Source organism: Myotis nattereri (genome assembly GCF_964212035.1).
Source record: "Myotis nattereri genome assembly, chromosome: 9".
Lineage (NCBI taxonomy): Eukaryota > Metazoa > Chordata > Mammalia > Chiroptera > Vespertilionidae > Myotis > Myotis nattereri.
The window spans coordinates 10,516,773-10,531,128 of record NC_138084.1 but is presented as its reverse complement, the minus strand read 5'-3'; the positions used below and the strand labels follow the sequence as shown (position 1 = coordinate 10,531,128).

Below are 14,356 nucleotides of genomic sequence, written 5' to 3'. Positions count from 1 at the left end.
AGGGGCCGGGTAGAAGAGGGGAAAACCCTGCTGCCGACCAGGGAGGCACCCCAGAGCCGATTCCTGAAGCACTGTTGGCGAGTACACAGCCCGATCGATCCGGGGCGGCAGCGGATGGGAAGAGGGCTGGGAAGGGAGGGTCCGAGCGCTCGGGCGGGGGCTCCAGAGCGCCCCCTGTGCGCGGTGAGCACACGGCGCACGCACCGTAGGCGCGCGGGGGAAAGCCTAGCCGAATGGAGGGCGGGCGGGAAAGATGAAGCGAAAGGGGACGCCCGGCGGCGCCGAGAACCGCCAGCCCCAGCAGGGCGTCCCGCGGGCTGCGCCCCGGCCCCCAGTCGGCGCAGGTCCAGCCGCGCGCGGGACAAAGCGGCGGCGCTCCCGGCCCTCCCCTCCCACGCCTCCCCCCGGAAAAAGGGGGCGGCAGGAAAAGATGGGCTGTTGGGGGCGCAGAGTCGCCCGCGCCGGAGCACGGCAGCGATCTGCCCCACCGGCCTACGGAGGGTGAGAGAGACAAGCGAACTTTCTTTTTCGATCTCTGGGCTCAGCCCGCCCACGATCGGCGGCATCCCCCACCCCACGCCCACATGGGTGCCTCGCCCACCCCAATCGCGGACGCGGGCGCGCCTTCTCCCGGCCCCACGAGGTGGGGGGGGGGGGGTCTCCAGTCCGATCCTCTACGCCCGCCCGCAGCGTCTGATTGGAGGATCCCCAGCCGGTCGACCCCAAAAGTGACGCTTTCCCCAAGTCCCCTTTCCCTGTGCCCCACCCGATTGTGCCCGGAAATTTTGTTCTCAATCCCGTGCCACTGCCGAGCCGAGGACTCCGGCCCCGCGGGAGACTTCCCCGCGCACGCCCTCGGGGTCCCCGGGGTGAGTCACTCCGAGTCGTGCACACCCGCAGCTCGCCGCCTCCCCGGACGCCGCGCGCCGCGCCTAGGAAAAAGTTTCCTGTCTTCCCGAGAACGTTTTCTCACCCGAGAGAAATGAGGGATTGGGGGGCTCTCCCCGCCGCGCTCTGCCCAGCTCTCCTTCCTCCGTCCCCTCCCAGCTCTGCCCTCCGCGGGGTCCCGTCCAGCCTCCAGTCCTCTCCAGCGCGAGTCAGCAAACCAGGCGGCTGCGGAGCTCCCACAGCCGGGCTGGTGACACGTTTCCCTCCTCTCTCATCTTACAGCCTCCTCCTCCTCCTCCTCCTCCTCCTCCTCCTCCTCCTCCTCCTCCTCCCCCTCCCCCTCCCCCTCCTCCTCTCCACCCCCCCCCCCTCCTCCCACTTTTCCTGTTCAGTGTTCATCCCTTCAGTTTTTCTCCGAGGGTCCCCACCTCCCTCCATCCCACTCCTCCCCAGAAGCCACTCTCGCGCTGCCAGGCAGGAGGGCAGAAGGGGGAGGGGGGCGCCTGCACTTACATCCAGTTCAACAATTTCAGGAAATCCAACTCTTGAACTTGAAAAGCCTGGGAGGATGCCACAGGTCTGGGAAGCCGGTGCTGCGCTTCCCTCACACAAGACCACACACCCCCTCCCCTGCCCCCTCCCCCTCCACGACAGGATCATCCCTCCCCACCCCCCACCCGGGACTAGAAACACCACGGATAAGCCAAGGGGTGATTCTAAGGCTCCCTAGAGAATTAGAGCTTCTGTTGTTTTAAGGAGCAGCCCCGTGGCCCATTCCAGAAGTTGTTCGAAGTGCATTTGTAAATGCAAGTATCATTTCAGTGCAGCCTGTCCCTTAGATGGGCAGAGCTCTTTGAAAGCTCCCAAAGTCTCTTTCCAGATGAAGGTTTCATGAATTGGAAGGTCCCTGGGAGCTTGAAACAATAGAAAACCACCCAATCCCAAAATGAAAAACAACGTAAAATTATTTTCAAAACTTTTTTTTTCTTTTGCAGGTGTTAAGAATTAGACGCAGCTGTTTTTCAGGACTCACTGCCTTGCATAATTTCACCCAATGGTTGAGCAGGAAATACTTAAAAAATGCTGCCCACTTACACATCACACTTTGTCTTTGAAACCACAGTGACATTTGCTGAAGAAAAGATATGTCTTTTTAAGTCAGAACTGGGGGGGAGAGGGGAGAGAATCGTGTTTATTTTTATCACTGCGCCCTTACAATGCCTACCTAAGGGGCTGGTCATGGTGCGCCCAAAGGGGAGCGGAACCGGTGGAGCTCTGGGTGCCTCACTTGTCCAGTGACATCAGTGAAAGCTAAAGCATTCTCAGTACAAACCCCGGCATGTTGGAGACGCTTTAAATCTTATCCCAAGAATCGCACCCAGTGAAAGGAACGCGGCGCCAGGCACGTGGCTGAGAAAGAAAGAAAGGCTTGAGGGGGCAGTGCGGGCTGGGAGGGAATTTGAGCTATGTCTTCCAGGCAGCTGTTCCAAGGGCTTCGGCGCCAAAGCCCGGAGCCGGAAGGTGGGGGCTCGTGTGCCACGTCTTTCTTTTGGCTGCAGGGTATGAGCCAGTTACTTAATCGTGCTGTGTGTCAGTTTGCAACCAGGAAAATGGGTATAACAGAGTAGCTATCTCTGAGGGTTGTTATGAGGATTCAGTGAATTCATACAGAGAAAGTGCTTAGAGTTTCTGCTGAGGTGCAACAGATATTAAGCTATTATGACTATAATTATCCCGCAGGTCCGGGAGGTGAAAAGGAAACTATTTCTACAGGGCTACAGGAAGACTGGCTTGGGAACATTCATTAAATGTTGCAAACTCCCTCTTCTCCTTGAAGTCTTTGTTCAATGAGCTCCATCCTACTGGGTCTATTTAAAATGGTAACTCACTCCCTCCCCCACCTTCATTCAATTCTATTTTTTCTTTTTCCATGGCATCTGTGACTTGTAACATATCACATAATTTACTTCTTTAAAAAAGTGGCTTGCACCACCTCTTCCTTCCCAGGCCAACTCAACTCTACAAGATCGTGGGCTTGTTCTGTTCTGGAACAGTGCCTGGCATATCCCGTGCACCCAGTAAATGATGATAAGGGAATAAGTGGATTCATTTAGCAAATTTATTCTATACTGAGTGCTTATGGCGGGTTGGGCACTGTGCAATTAACTTTTTTTTTAAAAAAAAGCTAAAACATACTCACCGGGCCTAGCCAAGGATAAAAGAAGCTCCCTCTGGGAGAAGTACACTGGCTGGTAAAGAGGAGTATCCACAATGTAGGCGATGCCAGCTCCGTGGAGATGCCATAAAAGAGTATTCAGAGACTGGAACAAAGGTTTATAGAGGTTAAAGTCTCTTCTAATCCTAGAGGTTGGTAATTTTTTTTAAATATGTTTTTATTGATTCTTAGAGAGGAAAGGAGTGGGAGAGAGAGAATCATGGATGAGAATGGCCACCTCCTGCACACCCAATACTGGGGATCGAGCCTGCAGCCAGGCTTGTGCCCTGACAGGGAATGGAACCTGGGACCTCTTGGTTCATGGGTCGACGCTCAACCAAGGAGCCACACTGGCTGGGCTGTAAACGGAATTTTCTTAAAATAAGAAGTAGCTGACATTTTGGTGAAATCAGAACTTTGCCCTAAGGATGATTAATACATTGTACTTGTCACCACCCAAATTTTTACCAAAATTCTAACTAAAGGTCACTGGAACCTTGCCTTTTCTTATTAAGAAATAAAAAAAAAATTTTTTTAGGACAAACCAATACAGATCACTATTTAAACACTCATTTATGGAAGAGGAAAATCCTAGATCTTTATTAGGCACAACAGCTGCTGAAATGAAAGTTGGCCCAATCCAGTCCCTGCTGATAAGGTAGGCCTCAGGCAGCCCCTTTTAAGCTCTTGACCCAAATGCAGCCAAACTTTGTGACAAACGCTGGCATGAAAGAGGTACACTGAGCCATCAGATTCCTGTACTGGAATGTGAACCCGTGTGCACACACACACTGTAGCAGGAATCTAGAACAAAAGCTAAGAGGTCATGACCATCTGAACTCCAGACTCTAGCAGCTGCAGACGGGCTGCCCGTGGACCAGTTAGATGGACATTCCGTGTTTATCTTTTGATCCCCAGTGTGTCAACATTTAAAAAAATAGTTGCTCACATGTAACCATCAGAAAACTTCATGCAAAAATATGGTTTTTCGGCTTGCCTTGAGCACTCTGGAAGACCTGGCGTTGATCATGTTGTGGGCCCGCACAGCCACAGTCAGCTAGAGCTGGGGCACCCCTCTCCCCTTGGACAGGGCATGCAGCTTCCAGTTTGCCACAAGCCCAGGCACTTCCTACCCGCCCCCCCTTCTCTTGTTCCCAACCTACTCACCCGTTCCCCTGCCAGCAATGCAGCTAGAGAAGGGAAGCTGGCACGTCTCAAGACAGGGCAAAGAAGCAGATGCCCCCCCTAGGGCCTTGGGATCAAAAGCACCATCCACTTCCTGTTCATCCAGAGGCCTGTTCTACTTTTCCTTTGTTTCCAGAACAGTGCCTGCCCACCCCATGCCCGTGACGCACATCCATCCCCAAAGACGTACCAGACTGAGTTCGGGGTTAGGTGTTCGTCCAAAGTTATACACAGACAAGAACGGACAGGACAGGGATCCCTGATCCCAATTCAGTGCTCTTGAGCTACACTGTACTCCTTCCAGGTCTGAAGGCGTCCACCCCAGACTACTAGGGAAACCCACTTCCGTTTTACAGAATCATGGCACTTAATGCCTTGGGATCTGATCTATAACAGGCAGGGAATAAACTGAACTGAGGTGTTCAAGGTCTGATCTCCAGGTTGGACTTCCTTCCATAATACTTCCACATCTCATACTACGTCAAAAAATTTATGCCAGTGAAGGAAAGCCTCATATCCTTCCATAACTTAGCTCCTTAATGTAGATGGAACACATGGAGGCCCTGGGAAGACCCTTTGCTGATGCCTGGTACAGAGGTTGTGAGGAGTATAGGTAGGTCCCCCAGGCCTGGGCAGTGTTAAAACACACAGTTTTTCAGGTCCTCCAAGCTCCAGTCATAAAATAAGTTAATGTATTTACTCATGAGAAATACTCATCTAGACATAGAACTTGCATCAGCCCTCTCTATGCATCAGCAGTATCGCACCCTCCATAAAAACGGGACCATTGGAGAATACGCTGAGCATCTGATCTGGCACCAGGGCGTAAAATCAGTGACCTTTGGCCCAGCAGCAAAGCTTCATGCGCACATGAAAACTAGCTTTCCTTCCTTCTGCTCCCTTCTTAACTTCCAGAAGAAAACTGAGAGCCTTGAAGTTTGCTCTGTTTGGATGATACAGATAAAACAGTTTTCACTCCCTTTTCTTGGTAGCAATGGGGTATTTCCGGTATATTGGCTTTTTTACTCTCTTCTTTGTCTTTGGAAATATCTGTCATCCGTTCTAAAGGGCTGGTATTTAACTCCATCTGATTGTACAGGGTGTCCCCCCCAAAATTTATACACATTTAACAGTGTGTATAGTATTCTTATTGTTTTCTTTTCAGATTTAACCCATTGGGATTAATTATTGTTCTGCAACTCATCGTCCATCATCAGCAGAATCTCCTATATCTTCACCTTTTTTTCTAAACATTTTGTTAGCCTTGGTGCCCTAACTCAGTGGTTCTCACACCCTTCGGTCTCAGGGTACTCTGAAAAATCACTGGGGACCCCAAAGAGCTTTTGTTTGTGGGTTATATCTATCAATACTTCCTGATTTTGAAATTAAACATTAAAATTAATTTATTATAAAATAACTAATAAAACTATCACATATTTTATGAAAAATCACTATGTATTTTTCTAAGTCAGGGGAAGAATGGCATTGATTTACATTTCTGTGAAACTCTTTAACTTCTGGTGTAATAGAAGACAGCTGGGTTCCCAACCACTTCTGCATTCAATCTGTTGTGTTATCACACATCATGTAGCCTCTGGAAAATTCCACTGAACATTTTTGAGAGAATGAGAATGAACGGCAAAAAATATCTTAGTATCACCATGAAAACACTTTTGGATTTGTGAGCCTCTGAGAGTTTTCAGAGACTCCCTGGGTTCCCAAACCACACTTTGAGAACCACTGTTGTAACTGAACCCTGGCTTTCCCTGGAGGACCCTCTCCGCGCCCCCCCCCCCCCCCGCAAAATCCTCTCTCTTGGCGGTTCCTCTCTAGCACTCTGTATCACTGGACTGTGATAAAGAGTAGTTGTTTTCCTTGCCCCCCTGTGCACTGGCCTGCCTGCCAGGTTAGAGCATGCAGATCAGAGGTTAGAGCATCGGCCCTCGCACCAAAGGATCATGGGTTCAATCCCGATCAAGGGCATGTACCAGGGTTGCAGGATTGATCCCCAGCCCCAGTCAGTGCACGTGTGGGAGGCAACCAATCAATGTGTCTTCCTCACATCAATGTTTCTGCATCGTAATGAGGGCTAGGTGAGGTCATGAAGATGGGGCCCTCATGATGGGATTAGTGGCCCCTTTAAAAGGAAAAAAGACAGAATCTTTCTCTCTCTCTCTCTCTCTCTCTCTCTCTCTCTCTCTCTTTCTCTCTCTCACACACACACACACACGTGGTTACCATTACAACTCTCTTTCTTCAGACAACACTATGACATGCACGCTATTATTATCCCCATTTTACAGATGAAGAAATTGAGACTAAAATAAGTGGTTTAGTCCTTTCCCAGGGTCACACAGCTCTTCAGAGGTAGAAATAACCACACGCACACGGTTTTCTTTCCCATTGTAAGTTCTTCCCGACTTTTTCCCAATTTAGGAAGAGGGAGTTGCATTGCTGCTTGGGGAAGATAAATATTCTCATCCAAACCACCAACTGTCGGGAGGCTGCCTGCCTGCTGCATGTGGGGAATGAGAATTCCGCAGTGGCAGAAAGTGGGTGGAGCAAAGATGCCCCGTCCGCTAGAACAACGGTCCCTGGCAGGGTCTGGTGTCCACCCCAGTCAAGGTAAGCCGAGCCAGCGTGTAGATGGCCGCCCTTCACAAAGACTCTCTGTTCGTTCTCCAGCATTAACTGGGGCAGTTCTGGCCTGACAAGAACACAGACCAGCCCCTCACTCAACACCTGTTTCACTTCTCCTTATAAATATGATACTCACAGTACCGGAGTTTGGGTGTTTCGGCCTGGCTTTCATCACTGAAGTCTGTCTTAGGTCTCCCAGCTGGACATTTCTTAAATTGGTCTCCGAGGAAGGCTGATACCACAGGATGTGCCCAGTGTTGCTGGAGAAAGATCCCTTAGTTCAGTGGTTCTCAACCTTCTGGCCCTTTAAATACACTTCCTCATGTTGTGACCCAACCATAAAATTATTTTCATTGCTACTTCATAACTGTAATGTTGCTACTGTTATGAATCGTAATGCAAATATCTGATATGCAGGATGGTCTTAGGTGATCCCTGTGAAAGGGTCTTTGACCGCCAAAGGGGTCGCGACCCACAGGTTGAGAACTGCTGCCTTAGTCAAATAATGTTTGGAAATACTGCATACAATAGCGTAATATGCACGAGTATATCAAGACCTTGGCCCTAGCTGGTTTAGTTCAGTGGATAGAGTGTCGGCCTGTGGACTGAAGGGTCTCAGATTCGATTCCGGTCAGGGACACATGACCAGGTTGCGGGCTCGATCCCCAGTGTGGGGCGTGTAGGAGGCAGCCGATCAATGATTCTCTCCCATCATGGATGTTTCTATCTCTCTCCTTCTCCCTTCCTCTCTGAAATCAATAAAAAATAAAAATATTTTTTTCAAAAAAATAACTTGGTGGTGGTCTGCAGGGGAGAAACATTCAATAATTTCATTTCTTTCCCTGGAATACTATTAACAGTTGAGGATCTAGCATTCCACAGTGTAATTGGGGAAATGCTGTCCTAGAGAGCAGACCTGTATGTTGGCCAAATTTGCCTTGAAAAGAGCCCAGGACTAAATAAGATCGAGAGGAAATCTTCACTGAGTCTACTTGGTAGCCTGTGCTTTCTGCTTTTTTAATTTCTTGGATGACTAATCAACCAATAATATCCTAAATTTACGGGGAAAATTATCCCCGCTCACTTGCCACTACAGAAACAAAACGAGTAACTTTGAACAATGATTTCCCCTGACCTGTCCAGCCACGAGAAGGGATGACGAACCCGAGTACAGAGGTGAGCTGAGGACATGAGCTTAGCATGAGCAGGGCTCACTGGATCCCAGGTCCCAGGCTGGGCCCCCAGCAGACAGTGACTCCTCTCATCCTTACAGCTGCCTGGGCTGCATCCCTGACTTGTCCCGTAGGGGAAGACCCAGAGCCTGGCACGGTGCCTCCACTGAGTCGACACTCAATAAATCTTTATTAAAGGAAGGAAGGGTGGGCGGAAGGAAGCAGATTGAGGTTTGGAGATGTTAACTTGCCCAACATCGCGCCTCTAGCAAGCCGGAGAGCCAGGAGTCAGAGGCAGGACAGCGCAGTTCGTCCACACCTCGCCAAGCTGCCAAGTTGTTCATTAACTTGCACAGGGCCAGCTTCTAGGAGCTGGCTGGGGCTCTGGCCACATTTGCTCAGTGTGTTAGCTTTGGACTTATTGTAACTTATGCCATTAAAATTGCTGTGTTTATACAGCAGTTGTTGTTTTTTTTTGCAGAATGCTTGAAAATAATAGCTAAAACTTAGTGCATGCTTCCTATTTCCATGCACTTCACTGAGAACTTGACACAGCTCATTCCCCATGACCATCCTAAGAAATAGGTGCAGTCATAAACCCATTTTATAGACCAGGAAACTGAGAGATTCTCTGACAACTGCTAATTAAGTGGTGGAGTCAGGATTTAAACGGAGTTTGACCCCAAAGTTCCTGGCCCTTAAGCCTCTTTGCTAAATCCACTCCTTCTGTCCAATCACTGACATCGTGAGCGAAGGACAAGAGAGAAGCAAGTACCACCCACAGCTGCATCATGTATTTATTTTGTGAGTTTAACTAACTCTTAAAATCGTCCACATAGTTCCAAGCACATCACCAATATCAACTAATGTCATTCTCCCCATACCACAAAACAGCGGTATGAGGCTGGCCGCATTATCATTTCCATTTCACAGATGAGGAAACTGAGGCACAGGGAGTTAAAGAATCTGCCCAAAGTCCCACAGCAAGTGGCAGGGCAGGGCTCAAGCCCAAGCAGTCTGGCTCCCTTGTCCTCGGGCTTGCCCACCCAGAGAGCTGCCAGACAAGAACAAGGTGGCCCCTCACTGAGAGGTGAAGTCCTCTCCTCAGACCTGTGGCTACAAACAAACAACCACAGTCTCTAAGAGGAATGCAGAGCCATCTGCGGCCCTGGAAGCCTGGAGGTTAAACCCAGCCAGGGACTTGAATGACTTAATCACTCTTCAATTTGGATTTCCTGGCTGGATGGGTTCCTGTCCTTGCTACTTGAAATTAAGAGCCAATTGTTTATTTGCATTCTTGTGGGAGGGGTGGCCATTCTCCCTGGGCCGCTGGTTCCGGGAGAGTAAGCTCTCCGCGGGGCGTCAGGCAGGTAAAGGCGACCAAATGGCTTTGTCAAGCGAGCTGGCTGGCGGGCGTCGGCCAACTCTTGCTTATTCCACAGGGCCCCTGCCTCCCCTCTTCGCAGGAAACCTGCCCTGGGGTCAGCTGCCAACTCTTCCGCACCCCTGACGGGGGAGCAGGAGGAAGGAAAGGAGAGAGAACAGGCGTGAGTGGGGGGTTTTTGTTAGGAGGAGGGGCAGGAGGTCTTCTGAGGAAGCGGTGAGAAGTGGCAACCACAGCATCTACAGAAATGATGTTGAGCCGTGAACAGTGAGTCCTGCTTAGCACAGTCTGCCCGGAGCTACTGGGGAACGACAAGAGCTCCGGAAGGGGAGGCAGTGATGTCTGTCCTGGCCCACGGCAGGCGCTCAGTGGATAGATGCCAGACAGCTTGTGATGTGACTACAAGCTCCCAGCACCTCAAAGAAGTGGGCTTTATTTGCCTCTGGTCCATCCGTGCCTGCCCCTCTACCTGCTCACCAGAGTGACGACAGGGCTGCTGCGGTGTGAAGTTTGACTCATTCCGGTCACTCTTCCTTTTCTTCCTCCTCACCCTGGGCCAAGTGAGCTGCTTATGTTTAAGTCCAGGGTACAGGCTATGGAACCAGGTGTCAGCGCTGGTCCAGCCACGCACCAGCGCGGCCTTGGGCACACGACCTCCCCTCTCGGGGCCTGGAGCGCCTCGTCCTCTCGTTCCCCATCTAAACACCCACTTCCCCTCCAGGAGCGAGGCCAGGAGTGTCCTTCCCCATCCCAGGCGGGGCGCCCTAGCATTTGGTTCTCCTTCCCCTAGAGCCTTTGCCTCCATCTGGCACAGTGATCAGCTCACCTGTGTTTCTGCTCACAAACTACAAAATGAATAACAGCATTATCGATCTCTGAATCCCCAGTATGGCACGTAGGCAATGCCTGGGATATAACCAGAGGCTCCGTAAAAGATTTTTTGGGAGAAAAGAGGGAAAGCGGGGACGGAGAGGGAAAGATAGATGCAGAGAAAAAAGGTCAGATGTAACCAATTACGCCTTTAGAACAGTAGGCACAGTTGGAAAAATTCTAGGAAGCTCCTACCCACCCACCCAAATGCCTTCTTCGCTTACCCAGTGCCTCGGATTTCCTCCTTGGGAGATCTGCTCCTTGCAGTAAAGACAGGGTCTCCAGGATCTCCTTGTTTCTTTCCCAGGGGTGAGGTGTTGAACTATCAACAGCAAACACCTCAGCATTCCCGTACAAGATGGACTTTCAAAGGGCAAGTGGGGAGAAAGCACGTCAATACTTTGGTGCTAGAAGTAGAGGAATGAGGCCCCTAAAAGGGAAGGGAGCGATCCGTGGCTTTAAAAAATGTCAATCTCCATGAGTCAGAGTCATGAGAATGAGAACATGCCATTTCATTCCCACTGTGCCCTGCCCTGCCCTGCCCACCCCATTGTCCCTCACGTACACGCGTCACTCAGAGAAAGTTCCCCTCCCCAGGCTCCAGCTGGTGCCCGTTCTGGGCAAGACCAGAACCTCTGGTGTCTACCCACTGCTTAGGAGCTGGCAGAATAGCCTCTCTCTTTCCTTTTCTTTTCTTTCAACTTTTGTACCCTTTCATTACTACTTCAGCCCTGAGTTTGGATGTGGTCAGGAAGAACACTCTGTCATGTGCTAACATTCCAGACGTGCCGAAGACCTCTCGGGTCACTTTGTCCAATTCTCTGCCTCATGCTCAACTCCTCTCCAGCACCCCCTCCACAAGTGGACAACACTTCCCCCCAAGAAGTGGGCAGCACCCCCCAGAAGTGGGCAGCTAGCTTCTGCTGGAACCCTCTGAGGGGAGGGGTGTTCTCTGCCTCTCTAAGCAGCCACTCCATTCTGGAACGCTCCAATGGCTAGGTAGAACCCCAAACCTGCCACTCTGGAACTTCTACGAAGGAGAAAAACAAGTAAAAACAAGTGCATTGTGTTAGATGACAGTTTGGGAAATTGTGCAGAAGTTCAAGGGTAAGGAAAAGATGATCTCTGTGCCTCATAGACATATCTTTATCTACATAAACAAGTATGATGGTTAATTTTATGTGTCAACTTGCCTGGGCTAAAGGATGCCAAGAGAGCTGATGAAACATCATTGCTAGGTGTGTCGGTGAGGACGTTTCTGGAAGAGATTAGCCTGTGCATTGGTAGACTAAGTGAAGAAGCTGGCCTTCCCCAATGTGGATGGGCATCGTCCCATCCATTGAGAGTATAAATAGGACAAAAACAAACACAAAGCAGAGGAAGGGGGAATTTGCCCTCTGCTTGAGTGGGACAGCCGTCTTCTCTCCCTTGGACACGAGGGCCCCAGGTTCTCAGGCTCTGGGACGCAAATTGAACGACACCACTGGCTCTCCCAGGTCCCCAGCTGGCAGAGGGCAGGTCATGGGACTTCTTGGCCTCCGTAGTCACGTGAGCTGATCCCTATCCTAAGCCTCCATTTACATTCATTTCCCAAATTTTCTGTTTTTCTGTGGAACCCTGGCTAATATAGCAAGTATAACCAAACCCACTGTATCTTTTTTTATCACACTCCTTCATGGTCCTTTTCTTCTAGTAGAAACAGTAGTTATCTGTGGAACCATGGCTCTCAAACTTTTTGAACTCAATACCCCTTTATTTTTTTAATTAAATTTATTGGAGTGACATTGGTTAATAAGATCCTATAGTTTTCAAGGGCGCATTTCTAGGATACATGATCTGTATATTGCATTGTGTGCCTCTGTTTACTCTTAGAATTTATTTGTGACTCAAAAAAAACCCTGTTTCTTTGTGAATTGTATCTATCCATATTTTAATATGTTAAAAACTAAAACTGAAGAAAAAATTAAGTTTATTCATTCCTTTAATAACAATTTTAAGAACACAAGTAACATATTTTTGTGAAAACTGACTATATTTTCCAAAAGCAGCATGCATACCATGCATACAGTGAGAAGAGTGGCATCGGTTTATTTCTGGAAGTTTCTCCAGTGCTTTCCTGCAGACAAAAACAGCTGGATTCTCGTATCTGCTTCTGCATTCACTCTGTAACAATACCTATGTGATGCGGCCTCAGGAAAACGCCACTGTGGACTTGTGTGAGAGGAGAGTGGGAAAGGCAAATTGTGTATTATTCTTGTGTGTTGTTATTATTATTAAAATCGTTTTAAGCTCACGGGCCCCACAAAAGGGTATCAAGCAACGAAGAGCAGCTACATAGTTTGTAGTGCACACTGAAAATGTGGGGTGCCTTGCTCAAAGGTTATTAAGGCCCGAGCCAGTTTGGCTCAGTGAATAGAGTGTCGGCCTGCAGGCCAAAGGGTCCCGGGTTCGATTCCAGTCAAGGGCATGTACCTCAGTTGCAGGCTCCTCCCCGGCCCAGGCCCTGGTCAAGGGCATGCAGGAGGCAACCAATTAATGTGTTTCTCTCACATGGATATTTCTTTCTGTTTCTCCCTCTGTCTTCCACTCTTTCTAAAATCCATGGAAAAATATCCTCGGGTGAAGATTTAAAAACAAAATTAAAAAAGTCATTAAGAATTTCCAGGCAGCTGCAGCAGGGCATTCGACTGAGCCTGGGGCCCTGCTACTGTAATATACTGCCTACATCTTGAATCAAATGGCTGGTTCAGGGCCATTAGTGTACAGCAAGGCACTCTAGAGGTGTGTGTGTGTGTGTGTGTGTGTGTGTGTGTGTGTGTGTGTGTGTTGGAGCTGCTGGAACACCAGGTATACATGATACATGGTCATGAGCAATAGCAGATCCATAATGAGATAAAAGCATCACTAGAAAATAAAATTAAATAAAATTAAAAAAAAAAAGCATCACTAGTGCAGGTGTTCTGTGTGGGGGCCTACCTCAAGACCTTCTACCTCCTTCAGCCTATTTGGTCACACTGAACACACACCACAGATGCATACAAACACACACACCCCTCTAGCTGATGGGCTGTGCCCCTTGTATTCCTAATGGTCGCATACCAGTTAGTCAGATACTTGTCAGGGTTTCCTGTTTTGTGTTTTGTATTGTGGTTACAGGCTTTGATCAGCAAAACTGGTGTCTACGGTCCCCATTTTCCTGTTTGGTGGCTGACACGTAGTAGGCACTCTGCGCATTAGCCGAGCTGAATCGGATAGTTCCGATGGTGAGCGGAACTTCTGCTTATTAGCTGCTGCTAATGGCTGGTGGTTGGCAACACAAATTCACCATGTGTCTCCTTCCTGAGAATGGGCCTCGTAGGGGGCTCAGTAATCCCTCTACTAACGGGTGGACCTGTACGTTCAGATGACAATAATGTCATTCTCCAGCAACAAGCCAGCCACAGCCATGATGTTCCTGAGGCTCAGATACGTACACGGCTAATGAAGGTCATGAGTTTTCATAGTATTTAGAATGATGCCCTTAGAATCCCGGTAACAAATTAGACAATGTCAATGAGCATTATATGCATTTATGAATATAATACAGGTTTGTTTACAGTTTTGGTCAAAGCACCTCTCTCTCTTCAGCATGGAGGGAAGTGACTGTGGCCGCTCTCCCACTCTAAGGTAAGGCTCACACAGTAAGGGTATTAATCCTTCATAAAGGGGCAGGATATTCTTCTATTCCTATTGGAAGTTACTACTTTGCAAAAGACCCTAGGATCTCTCGTTGAAATCTGCCATTTTCCAGATGGGGAAATTGAGGCTCAGAGATAAGAAGTGACTTATTGGTCCAAGATCACAGAGCTATTTAGTAGCAGCTCTGAGAGGCACACCCACTTCCTCTAATAATTAGAACATGAACCATCCACACCGGGAGGATGTGGGCTTTCAGTTTGGTGTGGGTCCAGATTACTAAAAATTTAACCACTGATTCATCGGGGGATCGTTAACAAGTAAAGC

The 14,356-nt window shown here is 49.0% G+C and overlaps 1 protein-coding gene across 2 annotated transcripts in view; it reads right to left on the bottom strand.

Annotated features, from left to right (window-relative positions):
- Positions 1 to 10,707, bottom strand: part of PRR5L (proline rich 5 like) — a 76,003-nt gene extending 65,296 nt beyond the window's left edge. Inside the window, exons 1-2 of one of the 2 annotated variants that reach the window (XM_081099335.1) lie at positions 10,579 to 10,707; positions 3,089 to 3,209 (exon numbers count right to left, since the gene is read on the bottom strand). The gene's annotated coding sequence lies outside the window, so the exon portion shown is untranslated. The remainder of the gene's footprint in view (positions 1 to 3,088; positions 3,210 to 10,578) is intronic. The other variant, XM_081099336.1, reaches the window with a different exon arrangement.
- Between the last annotated feature and the right edge of the window lie 3,649 nt (positions 10,708 to 14,356).